At 48.3% G+C, this 21656-nt stretch overlaps 1 long non-coding RNA gene across 1 annotated transcript in view; it reads right to left on the bottom strand.

Annotated features, from left to right (window-relative positions):
* The window catches only part of LOC146782989 (uncharacterized), a 56322-nt gene extending 35158 nt beyond the window's left edge, over window positions 1-21164 (bottom strand). Inside the window, exon 1 of the long non-coding RNA XR_014972406.1 lies at window positions 21082-21164. This is a non-coding gene — a long non-coding RNA (uncharacterized LOC146782989). The remainder of the gene's footprint in view (window positions 1-21081) is intronic.
* Between the last annotated feature and the right edge of the window lie 492 nt (window positions 21165-21656).

Below are 21656 nucleotides of genomic sequence, written 5' to 3'. Positions count from 1 at the left end.
GGAGGTGCTCTGCGGTCCACCGGGTATCTACAGTAGGTTCAATGTACTGGTGCATTTGTCTTTGGGCCAGCTGTGGGAGCTAGTCACGCCCCTCTCCAACAGCATAGCCATATTCACGTTGGGAGGGTATAGGCACACCCCAACCGGCCCGCATGACTCGAGCAGCCTGAAAAGGCATCCAAGAGGTGGACCACAGAGAGTCATTGCTGCTGTGCAAGGCTCTGAGTAGGTACAGAGCAGGATTCAGGCTTCTGCAGTTCCCTACACTTATCCAGGTGCCACAGAGCAATTGAGGGGACAGTCTAGGACCTCTTAATCAATCAAGGATTTATAAAGCAAGGCATCTCACCTGTGAGGGTCTCAACGCACTGGAGTTGCTGAACTGCTTTGTGGTGCTCTTTTCATTTTAACAGCCAGGACTTGAGCCATTTTCTGAATTGCCGGAACGGCCAGAAGGTGCAGGGGAAGGTCATTCCAAGCTTTTGCCACCAGGTGTGAGGAGCGTCCTCGACTATTAACCACGGGGCATCAGAGGGCTTGTCTGCGAGGAAGAGGGAAGCCGATCGCAGGTGTCTGGTCTGTTAGTGGAAGGTTATGCTTTTGTTGATGTATACTGGTCCTTCGTTGTGCAGGACTTTGTACGAGTAGATCAGCATCTAGAACCGGAATCTCTTCCGAAACAGGAGCCAGTGTAGTTTCTTGATGTTGAGTGTAATGCTGGTCTGTCTGCGAGATGAGGAAGAGTCTTGCCGCTGAGTTTTGTATTGTCTATAGTCTCTTCAGAAGATGTGCGGTGACTCCTTTGTAGAGTGTGTTCCCGACTACTGGTGACAAGGGCCTGCATGACGGTCCTTCTGGTGTTAAATGTGAGCCAACTGAAGACCTTGCCAAGCTGGGTAGGGTGTGGAAGCAGGTGGATGAGACTGCGTTTACCTGTTTCTTCATAGATGGATGGCTGTTCAAGATGACGCAGAGGTTGCGGGCATGGTCTGTCGGGGCGGGGCATGGGCCAAGTTAAGCACGCCACCATGCATTGTTTCATGGTGAGGTGTTGTCCACAAAGATGAAGACTTCAGTCTTATGTGTGCTGAGCTTGGGAGAGCTGCCATTAATCCAATCAGCTGCGTTTCTCATACATCTGTGGAAGTTGTCTGTGGGGGGAGGGGTCTTCGGACAGTGTGAAGATGATCTGGGTGTCAATGGCACAGGAGATGATGTGGAGTCTGGGCGATCTGACTGTGTGTTTGCCGGGGGGATGGGGGGGGGACGGGCGGAGGGTCATGTGCATGTTGAAGAGAGTGGGGCTGATGACCGATCCAAGTGGGATGCTGCATATCTTCTCCGGCTCAGAGGTGACTGGTGCGAGAAGGATTCTCTGAGTTCTTCTGTGAGAGGTGATTCATTTAAGAGCGTCTCACTGGATTCTGATGTGGTGAAGTCTGTTGATCAAGATGTGAAGGGTGACTGGGTTGAAGACAGCTGATACGCCCAAGAGAATGAAGGCCCCGATGTCGTTGGTGGCTTCAATGAGGGCTGTCTCTGCTGTGTTTGATTCGGCATCCAGATTCAGAGAAGTCCAGGAGACTGTTGTGTTCTAGGTGTTTGGCGAGTAGCTGGTTGAATGTCTTTGAGATCCTTTGCTTGAAACGGGTGCAGGGAGATGGGCCGGTAGACCTTCAGTTCTCCTGGATCAACAGATGGTTTATTCTGGAGGGGCTGCACTTAAGCGTGTCTCCAGTCTTCAGGGAAGAATGCTGAGGGAACGAAGGTGTTCAGGACTTTGAGCTTGTCGCCAATAGTCTTGCTCCTGAGGGTGAAGGCGGGGTGGTGACAGTGGTCTGTGGGTAAACCTTTTTACATAGAGTTCATAAGGGAGATTGTGGCTTGAATTGTGAAGGTCCCAATTGGTGAGCAGGTGTTGGGGGTTTCTGTTTGTGGGTGTGAGCAGGCTGATTATGTTGGCAGCTGGGGGTTAGGCTTTTGAAGTTTTCGTTGTTGACTGATCTGGTCATGGAATTAGTTAGTCAGGGTGTCACATTTCTATGGAGTGGGTGGTGTAGTTCTTGGTGGCTGGGGAGTTAGAGAACTCATTCACAATGTCGAAGAGCTCCTTGCTTCGTTTTGTACTGGGCTCTATGCGGTCAGCTAGAGCGTTCTTTTTTTCTATCAGGAGGGGGTGGTACTGGTTTAGAGCTGTCTTGAAGGTGGTGCGACTCCCCATCTCATTGCTGATGCGCCACTTCTTTCTACTTGCCAACAGTTGCATGTGGTGGATTTCAGCTCAGCGATTAACCAGCTAGCTCTTCTGACAAGTTATCTGGATCTGGCTTGCTTGGCAGTGGTAATTATGTCGATGGATTCTATGAAGTTTTTCACAGCTTATTGTGGGAGGTGAGAGTTGAGAGTATTGTTCCACTGTTCTGCTATATTTTTCAAGTTTCTGCGCATGGAATTGGGGAGCATGGTGCCAGTGTTGGTAAGTCTTGAGATGGTGGAGTGGATGCTGTAGTGGTTGGCCCAGGTGAGCTGCGAGATGTGGTTGAACCTGACCAGGTCTCTGGACGTGAAAATGGGGTCAGGCGTGTGTCCGGCTATGTGGATAGTGTGAGAAGTTGGCCTGGTATATGCTGTCCACTAGTTCTAGTGGGCACCTTGCACCAGTCCAAACAACCCTTATTGATGATAGGTTAAAGACAACCTTTATTGAAAGCTATCCTAGTGGTAGCTATGGTGAGCAGCCTTCAAGATAAGTTTTGAAGGAATGTAAAGCAGCTTGTTTTACCAGTCTATAATCTCTTAAATAACCAAATAAAAGGAGATCTACACCAGGTGTGTGTGATATATATATATATATATATATATATATATATATATATATATTTTCCAACTCTCCCCCAGCAGAGGAGCAAAGGAGGCACACTCGCACAGTTGGCTTTTCACTTTTTAATAATTTTGGCAATCCGGACGCGTTTCGGTCTTACAAAGACCTTTCTCAAAGGTAGACCAAGCACACACGGCACTGCTCAAATGCACAATGATTGCCTAAATTTATTTTTATAGCCCTCTAGGGGGCGCGATCACAGTTCGAAAGGCATCCTGGAACTTGTGGTTCTTTGAACAGTTTTTAGTCCATACCCTCCAGTGGGCGGTTCCTCGTTGTTGGAAAATTATTAACATTTGTTAATTTCAGCTCATACTTGTGCTCCGTGTTCAACCCATTTTCAAGGATGTTTGGATCTATACCGGAGACAGTCTTCGGTAGCGCCAGTCCACCCTTACACTCTCGCGGGCAACAAAAATGGTTAAAGGTCGGGCAAATTTGGCACACTTGCTGGTGGTGCGTACCTCCACGCCGGAACCAAGCCGTTCAAACCTTTTCCAAATCTTCCCCCGACAGAGGAGCAAATATATATATATATATATATATATATATATATATATATATATATATATATATATATATATATATATATATATATATATGTATTTATTTCTGAACACTCCCTACTAATCTCTTTATGAGATTATAGGTCAAAGCACATATGTTGCAATCAATACAACACAGTAAATAAGCACAATATACTACAGAGCCCCGTACAATGCTATGACAAAGTTGCGGTTGAGAAATTAGAGTTTAAGGACACTTAGAGGAGGACTAGGAACAAACCCTTTTGGACATAGAAGGTTCTAATGTCAACACCCACGGGAGCACCGGAGTACTCGTGTTAACTAACCCAGGGAAGCCGGGTGCATGGGTGTGAAATGGTGTCGGAAGTCGTCCTTGTTTTCAATGGCGAGATGATGTAAAGTGCTGCTGCCGTGAAGAGGAGAAGTGTCCGAGGAGATCCAAGCTTGGATCCGAGATGGGAAGAACCTGAAAGCAGAGGGGACAGAGTCTGGGTCAATAGCCAGTGACCAGGGGCAAGATAGGCGAATGCCCACCGATGTCGTGTGCTTCAGTTGAAGACAGGTGAAGTGGGACTCTGCTGCCACGAGGACCAGGAGAAGTCGACGACGACAAGGATCCGCAGGCGAGCTGTCCCACAAAGGATGTCCAGTGAGGGGTCTCAGTTACCGGATTGGAACCAACAAGCCTTGGCAGTGGCAACCCACGTGGTGAGAGAACAAAGGCTTCGGTGGGGACAAGCGAGGTCCAGGGGACTCCCCAAGCAATGGAGAGTCAGGGAACTTGTGGAGCAATCAGGAAAGCCTGCTAAAAGTAAAGTTGCCCTTCTCAATGACCCACAAGTCAACGGACAAGAGATCTAGAAAGGGGTGTTGAGAGAAAACACTTGGAACCAGCCCACGGAACACAGCCCACGGAACACTCGGAGAGTGTAGGCCAGTGATCTTCAGTGCAATCGCTGCTCGGGGTCTGGACTACAAGTAGCCCAAAGCACAGCCTCGGGGAATGCCGGGAAGAGTGTGCAGCTGGAAATGGTCACAGTGTCCAGGGGTTCGGGTTGCACGGTCCCCACAAGGGCTACGGGTCTCAGGTTTGCTGAGGAATCATGTAAGCCTCATGGACGCTTGGAAACCCACCTCCTGTGTGGCAACAGTCTTCTGTTGGCATCTCCGAAGCTCCTGAGGACTCCGAACAGATGCGTCTTTTTGGTGCCTGACAAGCAGGGGAGTAACTCCTTTACTTCAAGGGAGATTCTTCAGTTATCTAGTCTTGTAGATCGTCGAAGATCCAGGATTCAGTGTCAGAGTTTCTTCCAGGAATATCTAAAGTCCTGTAGCCAGGAGTTCCTACTTTATACCCAAGGAAGGGATTGTACACTCTGTGGACCCACCTATGGGAGGGTCAGGAAAGAGGGGTGGCTACACCCATTTCATTTGTCCAGTTTTGCGCTAGAGCAGGGGCTGGTAGCCCCTGGGACCGGTTTGAACTGGACTATGCACAGGGGCACCAAACGTGCCCCAGTGCAAACATCAAAGCACTCTTGGAGTGCCCCCACCCAGGCCCAATACAATAAAGCCTGCCTGGGAGGTGGTCACACCTCCCTGTGACAGGAAACCGATCGTCAGGCCTTCCCCTGCCAGAGTTTCGTCCAGCAGCAGGAGGGCAGACTTGTGTCTGCAGCATCCATTTTGTGGTGCACCGGGGTCTGTTAAGCTGGTACCAGTGTAGTCATGTTTCTCCCTCTAGTAGGGTGGAATCATACCTCCCACGCCAGTTACTGGCAGGGAGGTATGATTCCAAAGTGTTTGGCACCAAACACAACATGTTTCTGTGCAGCCATTCCAAAGTTAGCATTTACCGCGAGGTTATAATGCATTTAATAGTATATGATCTGGCTGCATCACATACAACCCTGGGGATTAGATTCCGAAGGCTGCAGAGGGGATCTGCTCATGCATGGGCACCCTCTCACATGAAAACAAAGCACCCTGCCTTCAGGATTGTTAAGACTTATAGGTTTATATGTGTGTGATCAAAATTTATATAGGTAACCTATACCACAGTAAGGGGTGAATGCACCACCTTACTGAGGCTGCAGTAGCAGACCTGTGGTGTCATTTTGGAAGGCTGCTCAGAGGTGGCATAATATATGCTGCAGACCCTGGTAGACCTCTGGGGTACCTATGCCCTTGGTACATAGTGTACCGTATACTAGGGACTCATAAGGGTACCCCAGTATCCAATCTGGAGTGTACCTAAAGTACATGGAATCAATTTAGAGGGAAATCAGATAGTCTGACTGGGATCCTGCCAATCAGGACCACAGCATAAGTCAAAAAACAGTGAAACATCAGCAAAAAGTGGGGGTAACTATAAGAAGCAGATCCTACTCTCCTACAGGTAGAGTTGGTGACGAGGGAGGGAGGGGGAAGAGAGAGAGAGGGGTGAGAGAGAGAAATAATGAGGGGAGACAATGTACCAGATTTTTAACAAACACAGTCTAACAATAAGGAGTGGAGAGGCCAAAGCACAATGAAGGGGTAAACAGTATTACCGGCAGGTCAGTAGGGAGAGCACGGAACACTAGGATATCTAATAATCAGGCACGAGAGAACGCGGCACACTTGGGAGGTAACAGCAGTATAGCAAACAGGCAGAGGAAAGAGCGAGGCATAATGAGGATATGCAGTATGAGGCAGCAGGAGCAGAACCGTGAGAAGGTGGCTGCTCTTAGAGCTCAGAATAACTCCTAGAGGGGAGAAGAGACCTGGAGAAGAACAGGGATGGACGCACCACAGCCCTAGCAAGATGACAAGAAAAGTGTCCCAGGTCTTACAGGGCCCTCTCTGGACCCGAGGCAGAGGTCGCTCCGCGTAGCCTCAGTGGTGAATCGAAATCGGCAGCAACGGCCTACGCGTCCGTGCTGGCCTGTGTCTGTGAGCGAAGATGTGCAGATACAAAGCAGCAACCCAATATAAAACAGGCAAGAGAAAAATCTAAAAAACTCTTCATGTGGAATGGGCAAGCGAAAATCTAATGTAAAAAGTTGAAAATACCCATGTTTAAAAAATAAAGTTGGAGGAATTTTGAAGATCAATCATCTGCTGCATGTGGATTCTGAACCGTCATGCTCAAACACATAAGGTGCAACAGTTAATGTACAACGTGTAGGAGAAAATCTAAGAATAAGGTGAAGATCTTCCGCATTTTAAAGAAATGCAGAGAGGAATACCAACAAACACGAAATTATTTTCCATGGAAAACAAAGCAACAAGAAGTGTGGTTATGTGAATTGTGAAGAGACTTCACTTGCTCCACATGGCTTATGCTTGCCACACTCAAACCTCACAAAGCAGAATCCCTCAATGTTTAACAGGAGGATGGAAAGCCTGATGTACAAAGCTAAAAATAATATACAGGTTTAGGCCGCATGTTTTAGTACTCATATTTACATACATGTTTGAACATCAAAGTAGCATCCTTCAATGTAACACTGTGGTACTGGACTAAGGCCAACTCTAAGGCTGGGGAACTGATAGCCTCCAGCACATCAAGTGGCAAATGTGGGCTCTGGAGCGGGATCGGAAGTCTCAGTGGGCTTAATATCAAGGGGACATCTCAGACTAAATTGATATTTTGGAAGACACTGCGAAAGATCTTCAGTGATTCTTACTGAACTGTGATTGAGTCAGCAGTAGAGCCTTCCCTACCCAGAGCGGACAGTGACCAATGCGTTGCTTCTGGTTTGAGAGTGGCGATCTGTGAAAGATGGGGGGGGGGGGGTGAATCAGTGGCCTCTGTCGAAGTCCCAGCCCCACATCAACCTTCTGGAGTAGAGGGCCATCAATCAATCAAGGATGGTAAAGCGCAACTACTCACCCGAAGGGTCTCAAGGCGCTCGGAGGGGCAGGGGGCACGTGCAGGTCCCGGATGTTCACTGAGTCGAAGAGACAGGTCTTGAGGTCCTGCGTGAATTTGGAGAGTGTTGGCGTCTGTTGGAGGTGAGGTGGGAGGATGTTTCATACCCTGGCCACATGGAAGGAGAAGGAACTGCCTCCTGTTCTAGTCTTCTTGATGAGCGGCACCATAGCAAGGGAGAGCTGGGCTGACCGGAGGGATCTTTGGGGTGCGTAAAACAAGATAGGTAGGTCTGGTGTTTTGGAGGGCTTTGTGGGCGAAGCTTTAAGGGGATTCTATACTCAATGGGGAGCCAATGTAGTGTCCGCAGGTGTTGGGTGATGTGGCGAAGTAGGTTGAGTAGTAGTCTAGTGCAGGCGTTCTGGACGTTTTGTTTGGGGTAAGATTCTTGTTGATCTCAGCGTAGAGTGCATTGCCGTAGGCCAGACAGCTGCTGAGGAGGGCGTGGATGACAGTTTTCCTGTGCTCAAAAGGAATCGAGTTGAAGGTCTTTCGTAGGGAACGGTGGGTGTGGAAACAGGAGGACAAGGCGTTTATTTGGCAGTTTTAAGTCCAGGATGATTCAGAGGTTCCGTGTGTGGTGGTGGGGGAGGGAGGGTTCCAGAAGGTGGGGGCCACAAGGAGTCATTACAGGCATCTGGGTGTGGGCTTATGAGGAGTACTTCACTTTTGTCCGCGTTGAGTTGTAGGCAGCTTTTCTTCATCCACCTGGCGACAGCTTCCATTACTTCTTGGAAGTTGTGTTTGGAGATATTGGGTTTATTGGATAGTGAGTCCGTGGGATCCGACGATGGGTGCGAGCGGGGCCATGTAGATCTTGAACAGGGTGGGGCTGATGGAGGATACTTGGATAACTCCGCAGATGGTCGGTGTGGGATACGAGAGGAAGGGTGGGAGTCTGACCTGCTTCATACTGACAGATGGGAATGAGAGGATCCAGTATAGGGACTTGTTCTGGATTTCTGCATCATGTAGTGTTTGGGCTAGGGAGTGATGAGATACAGTGTGGAAGGCTGCGGAGAGGTCCAAGAGGATGAGGGCCACAATCTCTTCTCTGTCGAGGAGGGAGAAGATGTCGTCTGTCACAGCGAGAAGGGCGGTTTCGGTGCTGTGATTTTACGTGAAGCCAAATTGGGACGAGTCGAGGATGCTGTTTTCTTCTAGGAAGGAGGCAAACTGGCTGTTGAAGACTTTTTCAATGACTTTTGCCGGGTAAGGGAGTAAGGAGATTGGTCTGAAGTTTTTGGAGGTTGGTGGGGTCCGCTGAGGGTTTTTTTAAAAAGGAGAGAGTTGATATTGGCGTGTTTCTAGTCACCGGGGAAGGAGGTCTCGAAGGAGCGGTTGATGATTCGTAGAAGCTCAGTGGGTCAATGATGTTGGCAGCTCTGTGGGAGATGTGGTGGGGGCAAGGGTCAGTGGGGCCCCAGAGTGGACTGACTTCATAGTCTTCAGGGTGTCATTGATGGAGAGGGCGGTCCAGCTGTCGAGTGTAGGCCGCATGGTGTAGGGAATGGTGGGTGTAGGTTCCGCGTGTAGGTTGTCCTGGAGGTTGTTCTAATTTTGTGGTGGAAGAAGGCGTGGTTGGGTCGTCGTCCACGGTGGTGGGAGCAGAGCAGATGAGGGATGCGGGAGCTGTTCATCGGGGATGTGGTTTCCAATTCCTGCATTGGAGCTGGTGTGGACATTTGCGAGTGATGTTGGCTTTGTAGGTGAAGTGGACGCAATGATGGTCCATCCATGGGAGTTGAGTGGTGGGGCTGAAGGTGATGGAGTTTCCTGCTGTAAAAATGGGGTCGAGGGTGTGTCCTGATGAATGTGTGGGTTCTGGTACGATCTGTTTAAATCCGATGTTGATGAGGTTGTCCAGGAGGGAGGAGGAGTTGGGGTCTTGGAGGTTGTCAACGTGGAAGTTGAGGTGTCCCTGCAAGGTGTAGGTCGGTGGAGGCGAGGTCATGCGGGGTGATGTTGGTGATGGAGTCGGAGAAAGGTGTGCGGGTCCTTAGAGGAGGGTGCCTCGGAAGATGGCGGTCGGGTTGGGCTGTATCTTTAAGTGAAGGTGTTCCATCATGTCTGTGGGCCCGTCAGTGTAGGTGCTCAGTCGGAAGTTGGATTTGTGAGCAATGGCGATGCCTCCTCCGTGGCGGTCCTTCCGGGTGATGTTGGAGCCTTCAGGGATTGCGATCACGATGTCCGGTCCCAAGACGGCGCTCGTCCAGTTTTCTATGAGGAAGGCGACGTCAGTGGAAGTGCTGTCAAGGAGGTCAACGATATGTTTGTGGAGGGAGTCCACGTTGAGGAAGATTCATTGCATGGTTTGGGGTGCAGTGGAGTTGTGGCGGGTGGGTTGAGGTGGGTCCTGGGTCTCAGTGAAGGCGAAGAAGTGCCGACAGTGGCAGCAGGTAAAAGGTCTGTGTGTGTCGATAAGTGAAGAATGCTTGTAGTTGTCTTGGCTGGCATTGAGTGCGTAGAGGATCGGGGAGCTGTAGTGCTGGTGGGTCGAAGGACCAGGGTCCCTGGCACTGGTCGGGACGCAGACCGGCTTGCCTTTGGTGCACCCGCTGCTGCCATTAAATATTGGGACGGTGGGACAGCTGAGAGGCGGGAGCGCCAACACGTGGGGGCAGCAGCGACGAAAAACGCAGGAAAAAAAAAAGAAGGGGGAATTGGGAAGAATAAATAAAGGAACAAGAAAAAGGCAAAAAAGAACATGAAAAGGAAAAGGAAAAGAAAAATTAAAAGACAAGAATAAGGAGGAAAGAATCAGGCACAGAAGCAGAGACGAGCGGGAGGAGGCACAGAAGCCTCGAGCACCAACCTTGCAGCGCTGGGGGCAGGCACTCAACGGGGGTGCTGCATGAGGGGAAAAGCAGTATTCTGACCAGGAGGCCAGAGGTCTTGGCGGATTGGCTCAGCAGACAGCGCCTAGTGGATCACGAGCGGCAATTACACCTGGAGGCAACGGCAGGTTTTCTTCCACGAATGGGCAGAAACTTGGCTTGATCTATTTGCCACCATCAAGAACGAGCAATGTCAGCACTTCTGCAGAACAATATTTCCAAGGCATCTCTCACTCAGATGTGCGTTCCGCCTTATGTAATGTAATGTAATGTAATGTAAAAAGAATTTATAAAGCGCGGCTAACACCAGACGGTTTCTTGGCGCTGGAAGCAAAGAGAAAAGAAAACAAACAGTCCAAGGGGTTAAGGAGAGTAGTTATAGGCTATGCGAAACAGGTGGGTTTTTAGGAGAGACCTGAAGTGGGTTAGGGGGGAGGCCAGTCTTAAACTTAGTGGAAGGGCATTCCAAAAGGAAGGGGCAAGAAATGAGAACCTTCGTCCTCCCTGTTTTTTACGTTTGAAGGTTGGGATCTGGAGTAGAGCCAGGTGGGCGGAACGAAGGTTGCGAGAAGGAACATATGGGTGCAAAAGTGAAGAGATGAACAAGGGTCCTGTACCAACAAAGGACTTAAAAATAACGCAGCCCAATTTGAATTTACACCGCTCAGTGACAGGGAGCCAGTGAAGAGATTTTAAAAGAGGGCGTACATGTTGGTGTTTGGGTTGGTGATGAATGAGCCGTGCTGCCTGGTTCTGGACCAGTTGAAGCTTCTTTGATTGGTATACTGGTATGCCAACATAGAGGGAGTTGGCATAGTCTATCCTGGAGATGACTAGCGCCAGTAATGCCAGGGTGAGGGCTTCGGTGGTCAGGAAGCGGGCAATCTTATGGATTTTTCTCAACTGGAAAAAGCTGGAAGACACCACCGCACCAATCTGGGATTTCATCGAGAGATCATTACTAATGATGATCCCAAGGCTCTTCACTGAGCTGACGGGATTAGGGGGGGTGCCCAACCTTGTGGGCCAAAAGGTGGAGTTCCAGGGGTTGATTGTACCCCCGACAAGCAGGAGTTCTGTCTTGTCAGGGTTAAGTTTCAAATGATTCGCCCCCATGCAGTCACTGATGTAACAAAGAGTAGTTTGAAAATTGTCGATAGACTGGGCCGTGGAGTTAATATCGAAGACCAGCTGGATGTCATCCGCATAATTAAACGCGGTGACACAGCTGCCTCGTAAAGAGCGAATAAGGGGGGTAAGGTATAAATTAAAAAGAAGGGGGGATAAGGAGGAGCCCTGCGGGACGCCACAGGTTACCTCAACCTCGTCAGCAGAGAACTGAGAGAGCCGAACCGCCTGATGGCGGTTGCTCAAGAAGGAGCGGACCCAGGCCAAGGCAGAGCCCTGGATGCCGGCCTCCTAGACGCGGCCGACCAGACTCCTGTTTGCCTTCCTGTCGATACCACTCCTGTCTCACACTCAAGAATATTAGGACCAACTTGGATAACTTGGACTCAGAGGACCCCAATTGGGCACGGAGGGTATGATAATCAGAATTCCTGGGTTTGAGTATCTGTCCACTGATGTGGCTGTGTCCACGGGAGAACCTGCTATTGCTTTAGAAGGGCTGGGTTCCCAGCCTAGGCATTTGAAAAATCCATGTTCGTGCATGGAGATTGAGCGGCGACAGCGGAACATGTTTGATCTTACTCCAGAGGTGGTTGATATCCTCTTGGCAGCCAGGCATCCCTAAAGTAAAATTAATAAAGCCAGTTGTTAGGACAAATGTGTCGCCTGGTGCAGTACTTCAGGGGTGTGGAATTTTTGAAAAAAATTACTTGTCCAAGGGACAAAGTGCTACAGAAATCTTCTTGTCCTGTAATAAAATCCACTTGTCCCCTTTACTACCCTAAATAATTTAGCTGCTGCTTTTACTAAATCGGTTACACCCTCCTAAGTAAAGTTGCCCTCCGCTTCTGCCCATCAGTAGTAAGCAACCACACAAATCCCTTTACAGCAACCTATAAGCTTCCACATTCCTCTCACCATCAAGGCGAAACATCTCCTTTCCTCTCAATTACAGTCCATAACCCTTCCACTGACTCATCATAGGCTCCATCCCATCACCCTTTGCTTCTGTTCCTTCACACTGTAAGCTTCATGTTACCCATTTCTCTCAATACAGACCGAATAGTGTTATCCCCCCTCTCTCTCTCTCTCATTACAGGCCACAGGTTCCATGCCCTATTCATCCACTACACAGAATACAGGTGTCATGCTTGGCCCATTTGTCTCCAACTCACTACATGTTCTATGCCCCTAGGGGAGAGTAATGATGTGGCTCGTGAGCATGTAGCATAAAATACACTGGTGGCAGACTTACTAGCCAGGAGAAAAGAGACAGATGGTGGTTGCAGTGAGTTCATAGAGTGGAAATATGTGGGACCCGAAATGGAGATGGGGCGGGGGGGCCTACAGTGATGAAGTAGTGTACAAGAACGCAAGGAAGTGTGCAAAGAGTATGCTGGGAAGAGAGGTGGTCAGGTTTGTAGAACAGGAGTTGAGGCGCTAAGCAGGGAGTGAGTGGCAGAAGGAAAAATGAATGTAATGAGAAGGGACTATAGCGACTAACGACTGAAAGATACAAGACAAACAGGAGGCATCTGTAAGATTATGGGTTCACTTTTCTTAGCAAGTAGGCAGGGGTTGGTTTACTCCGGGCAGAAAGAGAAATTTGGTTTAACCCCCAATATTCTGGTTCATAGAAGCATCTTTCACCCCTGACTGCAGTAGGCCAACACCCTGAGAGGCTGAGGAAATCAGAATAAACAGCAAAACACAACAAAAGGGGGCCTCAGAAACATAAAACCCAATAACCTACATATATTTAAAGCAAATAACCTCAAAATCAAGACAGTCAATACTCGCAGTGTAACAGACACGCTCTGAACTTGATTATTCTGAGCGAAAGTACCTAAAATTGCAGATCCCAGCACATGACTATAATATAATACAATGCACACTTTTGCCACTTTTAGCAGCTTTAATTATAGTTGATTAATCAGCATGCGCTATTTTGAAATCAATTAATGTGTCCTGGGGTGTCTCATGAGAGACTTTTTGCTACCCGAATAGTCCCACTTAAGCGCAGATGCCGCTGGCTTCCTGCTTGACCCAGTAGTTGATTTAAAAGGTTTATCCCCCTTCCAATGGATTAACCGTGGTGCTCTCATTCTCAGGTGAGCTACTGCTGCTATTCTCTGAGACTGCAGAGCTTGTAACTGCCACTTAATCTTCAGGCATAGAAGGCTCTGAAACATCAGATAACGAAAATAACCTCTCCCCACAATCAAGAGAATCAACAGGTGCCTTAAGCCCACCTGTGGCATCCTTAGTTAATTTTTCGTGAGCCAGGACTATAATTCCTGTCTGAGCCACTGTCGAGCTGAGCAATATACGTAGAGGGAACAGTAAGACTGACTAGCCAAGCCAGGGACAGCATATATATGAGTTTTACCCCTCTCTCAGAGCCAGAGACTAGACTTAAACCAAGCTAAAGTGGTTATAATTACGAGGCGGGGCTGAGCCAATGAGGGGCTTAGTGCAGGCACCGCAGCAAAATGCAATGTTATTATCAGGATTAGAAGGGGTAGTATTAACATGAGGGGCCGACGGTCACAACAGAATACACACGGGACAAAAAAATAAATAAAAAAAGACATGCCAACCCTCCTGATTCAGGCGGGAGACTACCGATTTCAAGGCTAGTCTCCCGCCTCCCGATTCAAGCATCCAGAAGCCTGAGTCCTTGGGGTTTCAGCTGACAGGGCTTGGTAATGTGTAACGTGCTAATTCTTCCAGCAATAGTTAGAGTGGCGATGCGGGGGCTCAAGAAGGGGTGAAAAACCAACAAGGCCGGATTAACAAGCGAATGGTCTTTTAAAGACCTCTGAAGTACTCTGGGGCGGCTGTGTGTGTACCCGGGAAGCTGTCTCAGCCCGGGCTAACACACAGGGGGGGGGGGTTGGTGTATGCACTGCCAGCAACCTGCCAGGCCAGTGCACAACACTTGCGTCACCCTCTCTCTGCCTGCCTGCCAATGCGCTCCATGCTTCTGAAAGGTTAGAAAAAAAGTGCATTTGCGTTTCAAATGTCCGATGCTGCAGCAGCACACTTTCAAAGCCCATACATGACAGTAACCCGATTCACGGCCCCATTCTCCCGATTTTTTTCTAAAAACTTTCCCGCTTTGCTCTTCTGAAATGTTGGCATGTATGACACACTGACCTGAGACTTGCATGTAGAGGGAAGACAGGGCAACTCCCTTTGCAGCGTACCCGCTTTAGTGACTACTTGTGTGCTGCTTGCTGCTCCTCTAGTGTGCATCCCCTGGATGTTCCCAGTGTAACCACGGCTCCGGGCTGACCCGTAGATTGACCATCTTGCCGGTTGTAAAAGTCGTTGGGGGGAGGCGCGCTCTCAACACCAGCATCAGTAGTTAGTTCTGCCCACCAGTCACAGTAAATAAACCCTCAATGGAAGGCTGCAGTCCAGAGCCTTAGTTAAAGCCAGTCAGATCAGTGCTACTCCGTTTCCCGTGGCGGTCTGTGCCTTTCCCGCCCTGCGGCCGCGCTGAAAAGGGGGGGAGGGGTGTTGGCGATTTCTCATGTGAGAGCAGGGGCGGGGGCGCCGCCCCCCGCTATGCTGTTACATGCCGCATATCCATTTCCTTATGCCGGGTTTCAGTCTCCCTTGACCCTGGACGATGCCCTCATGTTCTCCTCACGTGTGAGGAGCTTCAGACAGCAAAGACCCTCCACCCGCTCCCGGATTTTACTTGACGACTTTGGCGGGATTGTAGAGAGCGGATCTTTCTGGTCGTCATTTTATCTGCAGAGCGGAAAACTTCCGAAGTGCCGATAATCTGCATTTGAGCTGCCGGGCCTGCCAAGCCCGCCAGTAACACAGACCAGACTGGGTTACTCATGTTTGTACAACTCCATGTGAAAGGAAAAGCTGCCCCCCCACCGTGAAAGGATCCTCTAGTTACTCCTCCACCCCTTACTATGAAAGGATGCTCCAGCAACCCCTCCCCAGCCTCTTACTGCGCTGGAATACCCCTGTCTGCCCCCGGGTGAAGGGATACTCTGCAGCGAGCGAGCGCCTTTCTTAGTCGCACAGGGGTGAATATTGTGCGTCCCACTTCCAGCCTTGCTGTAAACGAGATACTCCCTGTGCAAGAATACTCCCTGTGGTGTATGTACCTTTGCAGGAATACACCCGTGTGATACTCCTCCCCCACAGTCTCACGGTGCAAGAATACCCCTGCTTCGGAGGCAAACACTCTTTCCAAAAGGAACTTTTTGCTAAAATGTAGGAGCGCTTTCGTTCCGAAGGCTTCAAAGCACGCTCTCCCTCACTCGCGCTCTCTCTCTCTCTCTCCCCCTCACTCTCTCTCTCTCTCCCCCCCTCACTCTCTCTCTCTCCCCCCCTCACTCTCTCTCTCTCTCCCCCTCACTCTCTCTCGGCCCCCATTACGTTTTCACTCCACTTATCTTTTTATCCTGTGTTCCCTCCTTTGCGGTTTTTCCTCGCCCCTCTTCTGCTCTGCCTCACCTCTTTGTCCCCACCACCCGTATTACCCTTTTTCTCTCTTACCGGCCTCCCGTCTTTTGTTTTCGCATCTCGTGCTCTATCCATCGTTTACTCCCTTTTTGGGCTACTCCTCTCTCCTCTTATCCTCGCACTTTCTTCCAGAACTAATTCTAATTCGTAGTTTCCGCCCCCCCCCCCCCCACACACACACACGCACGCACACACTTACTCCTACCTCCTCTCCCTTCCCAGGTGCGCGGCTCCCAGCGCAGTGTTCTCTGCCCGGGTTAGTTGACTGTCTGGTCCGCCCGGCTCGGAGCCTCGCGCGGTTTCGCTAGCACTGGCGTCTCCTCTCCGAAGCCACCAATTTAAGCATTTAACACTCACAGCTCACAGATCGTTTATTATTGATGTGAGTTAATCTCTACTTGTCCGTCGGACAAAATAGACAGTAAATCTTCTTGCCCGTCATAAAAATCAACATGGTTCGGGCGTCGGGCGATATGATTCCCCCACCCCTGGTACTTGGAGCACGAGAGTGCGGACTTTCTATACAGATTGTACCAAAAACCATCAGGTGAGTCATCAGCTCTTTGTGGAGTTCACTGGAGTGAACAAGCATCAGCATAGCCAATAGGTTGCACTTTTGGGACCTTATAAGTGTTCAGTTGTGCAGCACATTATCCGGGGTGCTGTGCCGCCAGGGATTGAAGAGCTATACAATTATTACACACTGGGTCATACAGTCTGATTCAGGAACTCATGCTTGCCTCAGGAAACAATTATGGACACATTGGAAGCCTTTTTAATGCACTGACAGAAAGGCAAGTGCATTGATGCAAGTCAACCACTCAATAGAATTCTGTGTGCGACTGAATCACAAGAGTATTGAAGAGTTAATGAAAGACTTTCCAATGAGGGAAACGTCACATCCCTCCTCCCCCAGGCCCCTATTTATCAGTCGCCCTTCTCAAGAGGTTTCCATTTAAAAGAATGCACGCACCATCCGTTTACCGACAGGCCACGCTCCCGCCCTGTGTCCCAACCCCCTCGGTACGGAAGCACTAAACATGGCAACAACATCAAAATGCTCCCATTTGTCAGATACAGGACAAATAATAAATAAACAGGGGTGGCAATGGCTGGGAGTCGTAAACAATCCAAAGGAAAAGTGGAAAATAAACAACAATGAGAAAGATGGCTTAAAATACCGGACAATCTACAAACATTGCAAAGACCAAGAATTTTGGGAAGTAAGGAATCATATCAGCAGACCACATAACTAAAGGGCGGTCTATGTGATCCGTCCCACAGTGGCAGGACCAGTATTTGTAGTTTCACTGCACCCAGTACACACCAGACTGTTCTAGGTGAGTGTTCCCTATAAAATCTGATTTCCTGGCCTACTTTTCCCCTCACAAACAGGGAAGATAATTAACACTTTGGCAGTATCCACATTCCCACCGAGTGCAGGTGGTGTGAGATTAAACTAAAATGTGTGCGAGCCACTGAGAGCTTTGAGCCAGAGCTCAAATAATCCGAGCTTCGTTGTGGCTTTTGGATGTCACACGCTGTAAACTAAAGCGCCACAAATTAAAGAAAAACACATTATTAAAATTAACCTTTAATGTAAAGTGTAAGAGGGCAAGACATGATAATCTGGTAGCTGAATGAGGAGTGTAAAAATCTGAAAACTTATTATTTTTTCCTGGCTTCCCTGCTAGAACAATTAGTTAAAAGTGCTTGTGCCTGAAGCGTGCAAACTTAGATTGGTGTGCGAGCAAATCCTGCATTGACAATCCCTGGTGAGTTGCACTGCTGAAACAATGCCAATAGAGGTACCAAAGGGTGAGGCGGACTGGCATCAATGGTCCTGTGACCTCAGTGACAGTCACTGTTGCTCTAGGATGTGCTGCTTCGTAGGATTGACCGGAAGACTTCAGGTCAACTGCAGTACGGATTTTAGTGGACAGGCATTCAAGGTTAACCCACAAATGCCACTGCTAGGGTCCACCTGTTGGTGCTATGAGACAGCAGCGCTCCTAAGGTGTAGTGGGGCCTTCTAAGGTCTAGCATAGGAATGCGCTCCCTCTGGGGAGTGGACTGGTCATGAAGGCTGAACCATAATTCCTCAGTTCCAAAATCAACAACTCTGGCCATAGTGCTACATCCTCTCCCCACTGAACACCATACTGACCCACTGAGAGAAACTTGCAGTACTTTTAGCTACAACCCTATTGTGCCCCGCTATAAACAACTAGATGAGACCCTATTCAAATTACGCACTAGACAAAAGTAATATGCTGCCTGGAAAAAAAAAAAAAGCCTTCGAAAAAGTAAACACTTAAAATGAATGCAAGTTTAAGTAACGCGAGTGAAACGTAAGCAGGAACAACGTGGTGAACATTTTTTTACATTATTCAGAAATCAATGAGTATTTTTGCCTCAAGAGTTAACATGACAGCAGTACGATTTAAAAAGGCCACATCCCTGAACAGAGCAGCGGTACACATTTTATAAACTAAAGTGAGAAAAACAGCTGACACAGTTCACATTAAACAATTTCCACTCCACATGCCAACTAAGTATTGCAGTACCTCCAGGAATGGTGCGCTTCCCCATACGGGGAAAACAATATTGTTCAAACTAACATACCAAAAAAAAAAAAAATAGCGCTTCACTGGCAAACTCTGTAAAAGTGGCACTAATGTGTTTGGGTGTGAATAATAACCAATCTGGCCAGTTTGCGACCACTCGATCTTGCTTTATTTAATTATGTTGAACCTTTTTTCCTATCCGTCGCTAGGCTGCACTTTGGAATTCAAAACTGTCATATAAAGACAACATTTCCAACAAGTGGGTGGTTTTCACAGTGGTCGAAGTGGGGAAAAAAAAGTAGGGGAACTGTGGGCGGAGAATCAGAGGGCGGGAATAACCTGTGGAATGGGTCAGTGGGTGGAGTCAGAGGTGTGGCCAGAAAGAGCCAAACATCCCAATTTTTCGTATTTGTTTGGCATTTCACTGGCCAATTACAACTTATTGCATTATTTAATTCAACCAATGGATACACTGGTTTATTAAAGATTTAATGAGCTATTGACATTAAAATATATTCAAAAAGTGGGATATGTTTCCAATCACAGAATGCCCTAAATATGCAACAAAGTGGAATCACAACCCAGTTGTGTCCGAGCCATGCAGTTTCTATCATCATCATCACTTCTCCCTTTTTCCATAAGAGCAATTCAAACATGAACGGCAATATATCCTAGTTTTTAAATATTTTCAACATAATTATGGCTTTGCCATATTTGCCACATAATACATCCTCTGCTGCATAATCTGATGATTTTAACTAATAAATTGTTTGTAGCTTAAACGGATCAAAAGTAACTAAACAATTTGACTTATGTCGCTGAAAAGTGGTTGGCCCTTTCAAAAGGTTGACTGGTCACCTTTCTCACTGCTGCATTTGTATGTTACACTGGAACTAATGAGACAAAATATGTGCAGAGACTGTTAGTACATATAAAAATAATAAAGTATCAGAAAATATACTGTATTACGCTGCAGCCTTAATTTAGTCAAGACTGCGGCATCATTTTATTCTCCATTGCTGCATAATGTTGTTGGCCCCAAAGCAGGCAGCCCATATTAAAAGTGCTTGTGCATGAAGCAGAGACCGTGAAGTTTGTGAACTTAGTTTGCTGTGCTTGCAAATCCTGCACTGCCGATCCATGGTGAGTGGCAGCTACTACTGCTGAAACAAGGCCTATGGAGATACCAATGGGTGAGGGGGACTGGCTTCAAGGGTCCTGTGACAGAGTCACTGTCACTCTGGGGTGCGCTGCTTTGTAGGCCTGCCCGCAAGACTGGAGGTGAACTTCAGCACGGATTGTGATGGACAGGCTTTCGAGGTTAACCCACACTTGCTATCGCTAGGGTCCACCTGCTGGTGCGAAGACAACAGGACTTGTACAGTCTGACGGGGGCTTCTGTGGTCTAGCATGGGAATGTGCTCCCTAAGTAGAGTGATCTGGTGGGCTGGTTGTGAAGGCTGAACCTGGTTCCCCAGTTCTAAATTTGATACCTCTAGCCATAGCGCCACATCCTCTCCCCCACTGAGCAACATACTGCCCCACTGAGAGAAACTCGCACTGCACTGACCCGCTATAAACACCTGGATGAGACTCAATTCAAATTATGCACTAGACAAGAGTAATATGCTGCCTGAAAAAAGTAATAACATCTTACAAAAAGCAATTACTCATATGGAATGCAAGATTAAGTAAAGCATGATAAATGTAAGCAGGAACAACGTGGTCTTAACAGGGCGCAACGAGTAGAAATGCTTTATTTCTCCTCGATTTTGCTGTTTTTTAATGTGTGCTGCATTGTGCAGCTCACATAAAAACAGCATAAGACCATGAATGATTGTTTATGTACAGGAAGGTGTCCCTTCCTGCACATAATCAATAATGTAAAAATTGACGCGTTGCAACTTCTATATGTGCTGCACATAGCAGCACACATAGAAGTTATAAATCACCATTTAAGAATGTTTATGTGCAGGAAGGGGCACCTTCCTGAACATGAAGAATCATTCCCTCCAGCACAGGCGCCCTTGCACTATGGTGCAAGAGTGACTGTTGGCGCTAGGCAGCTGAAATTAGCGACAAACGCAGGGGGAAACTCAGGACTGCACCATATTGTTGTAAATAGGGTGCAGCCCTGCGTTTCAAAAGTGGCGTAGCGCGGCGTTAGCCAAGAAGGCTAACGCCTCTGCTCTGTCACTTCTTTGTAAATAGGCCCCGTTGTTCAAAAAAAGATGAGAAAATGAAAGAAGCGTTTTACTGGCAAACTCTGTAAAGTAGCCCCAATATGTTTGGGTGTGGATACAACCAATCTGGCCACTTTGCGACCACTCTGGCTTGCTTTATTTAGTTATTTTTCGTATTTCTGACCTTTTTTTCTCTCTGCCCGAGGATGCACTTTACAATAGTAAAATGTCAGAAAAAGACATTTACAGTAAAAGAGTTTCTTTCTTTTTTGGATCCATTTCATAGGGGAACAATTAAAGGAAAGATAGGGTAAGAGCTTGAAGTTACGGTTTTCAGCAACTGAGAAGGAGCGAGACAGACAGAAAGAGGGGGAAGAGGAAGAAAGAGAGAGAGATGGGGGCAGCTGCCAGCAGCAGAGCGGAAGCTGACACTGTACTCGTCTTCTCGTAAGAAGGAAAAGTCTTTTCTGCCCACCCGCCCGTCCCGAACGGCCACAAAGGGGCGAACCTTATCTATATATAGGCGTGAAAAGGAAGAGACAGACCTTTTTCTTCCTCGAACGGCCACCACGCACCAACATCCACAATCACTGGTAACGGTTAGGTAACCACAATAGGTAACGTTGCCACCGGAGCTTTGAATACATGACAAAGACGCATGCGCAGGGCAATGCTTCCGCGCATGCGCGTTGACTTGTGCGCTGGGGAGCAGATCCTGATAGCCTGATATACAGCCTGAATGTTTTGTTGATGCATGCGCGTGCGCGAAGAAATACGCATGCGCTCATGCTTAGGGGGAGCACATTGCCGAGGGGAGCAATCCATTATGGAACACCGGCACACTCTGGGTCTCTGTGCCCTGCACTTCTGTGTGCCCGCACCAGTCTCCGCAGGGCATGGAATAAAGCTTCTGCTTCAGTAGCCCAGCTGCCCACTCAGTATTTTGGCCCTGCTGAGAGTTCCCTTTTAACCTCAGCATATTTCTTTTTATCGGACTTTCCTTTCCTTTTCAGAAGCTCGGGTATGCCAGTGGATGAAGAAACAGGGGTCAGTGTAGGAAGGACAGAGGGGCCCTGTCTGACTCTGCCAGTGAGTGATGGCATGGCTTAGCGGCCTTAAT

The sequence above is a fragment of the Triturus cristatus genome, chromosome 12, assembly GCF_964204655.1.
Source record: "Triturus cristatus chromosome 12, aTriCri1.1, whole genome shotgun sequence".
In the NCBI taxonomy this organism is placed as follows: domain Eukaryota; kingdom Metazoa; phylum Chordata; class Amphibia; order Caudata; family Salamandridae; genus Triturus; species Triturus cristatus.
The sequence above is the reverse complement of the archived record's forward strand: the minus strand, read 5'-3'. Positions and strand labels throughout refer to the sequence as shown.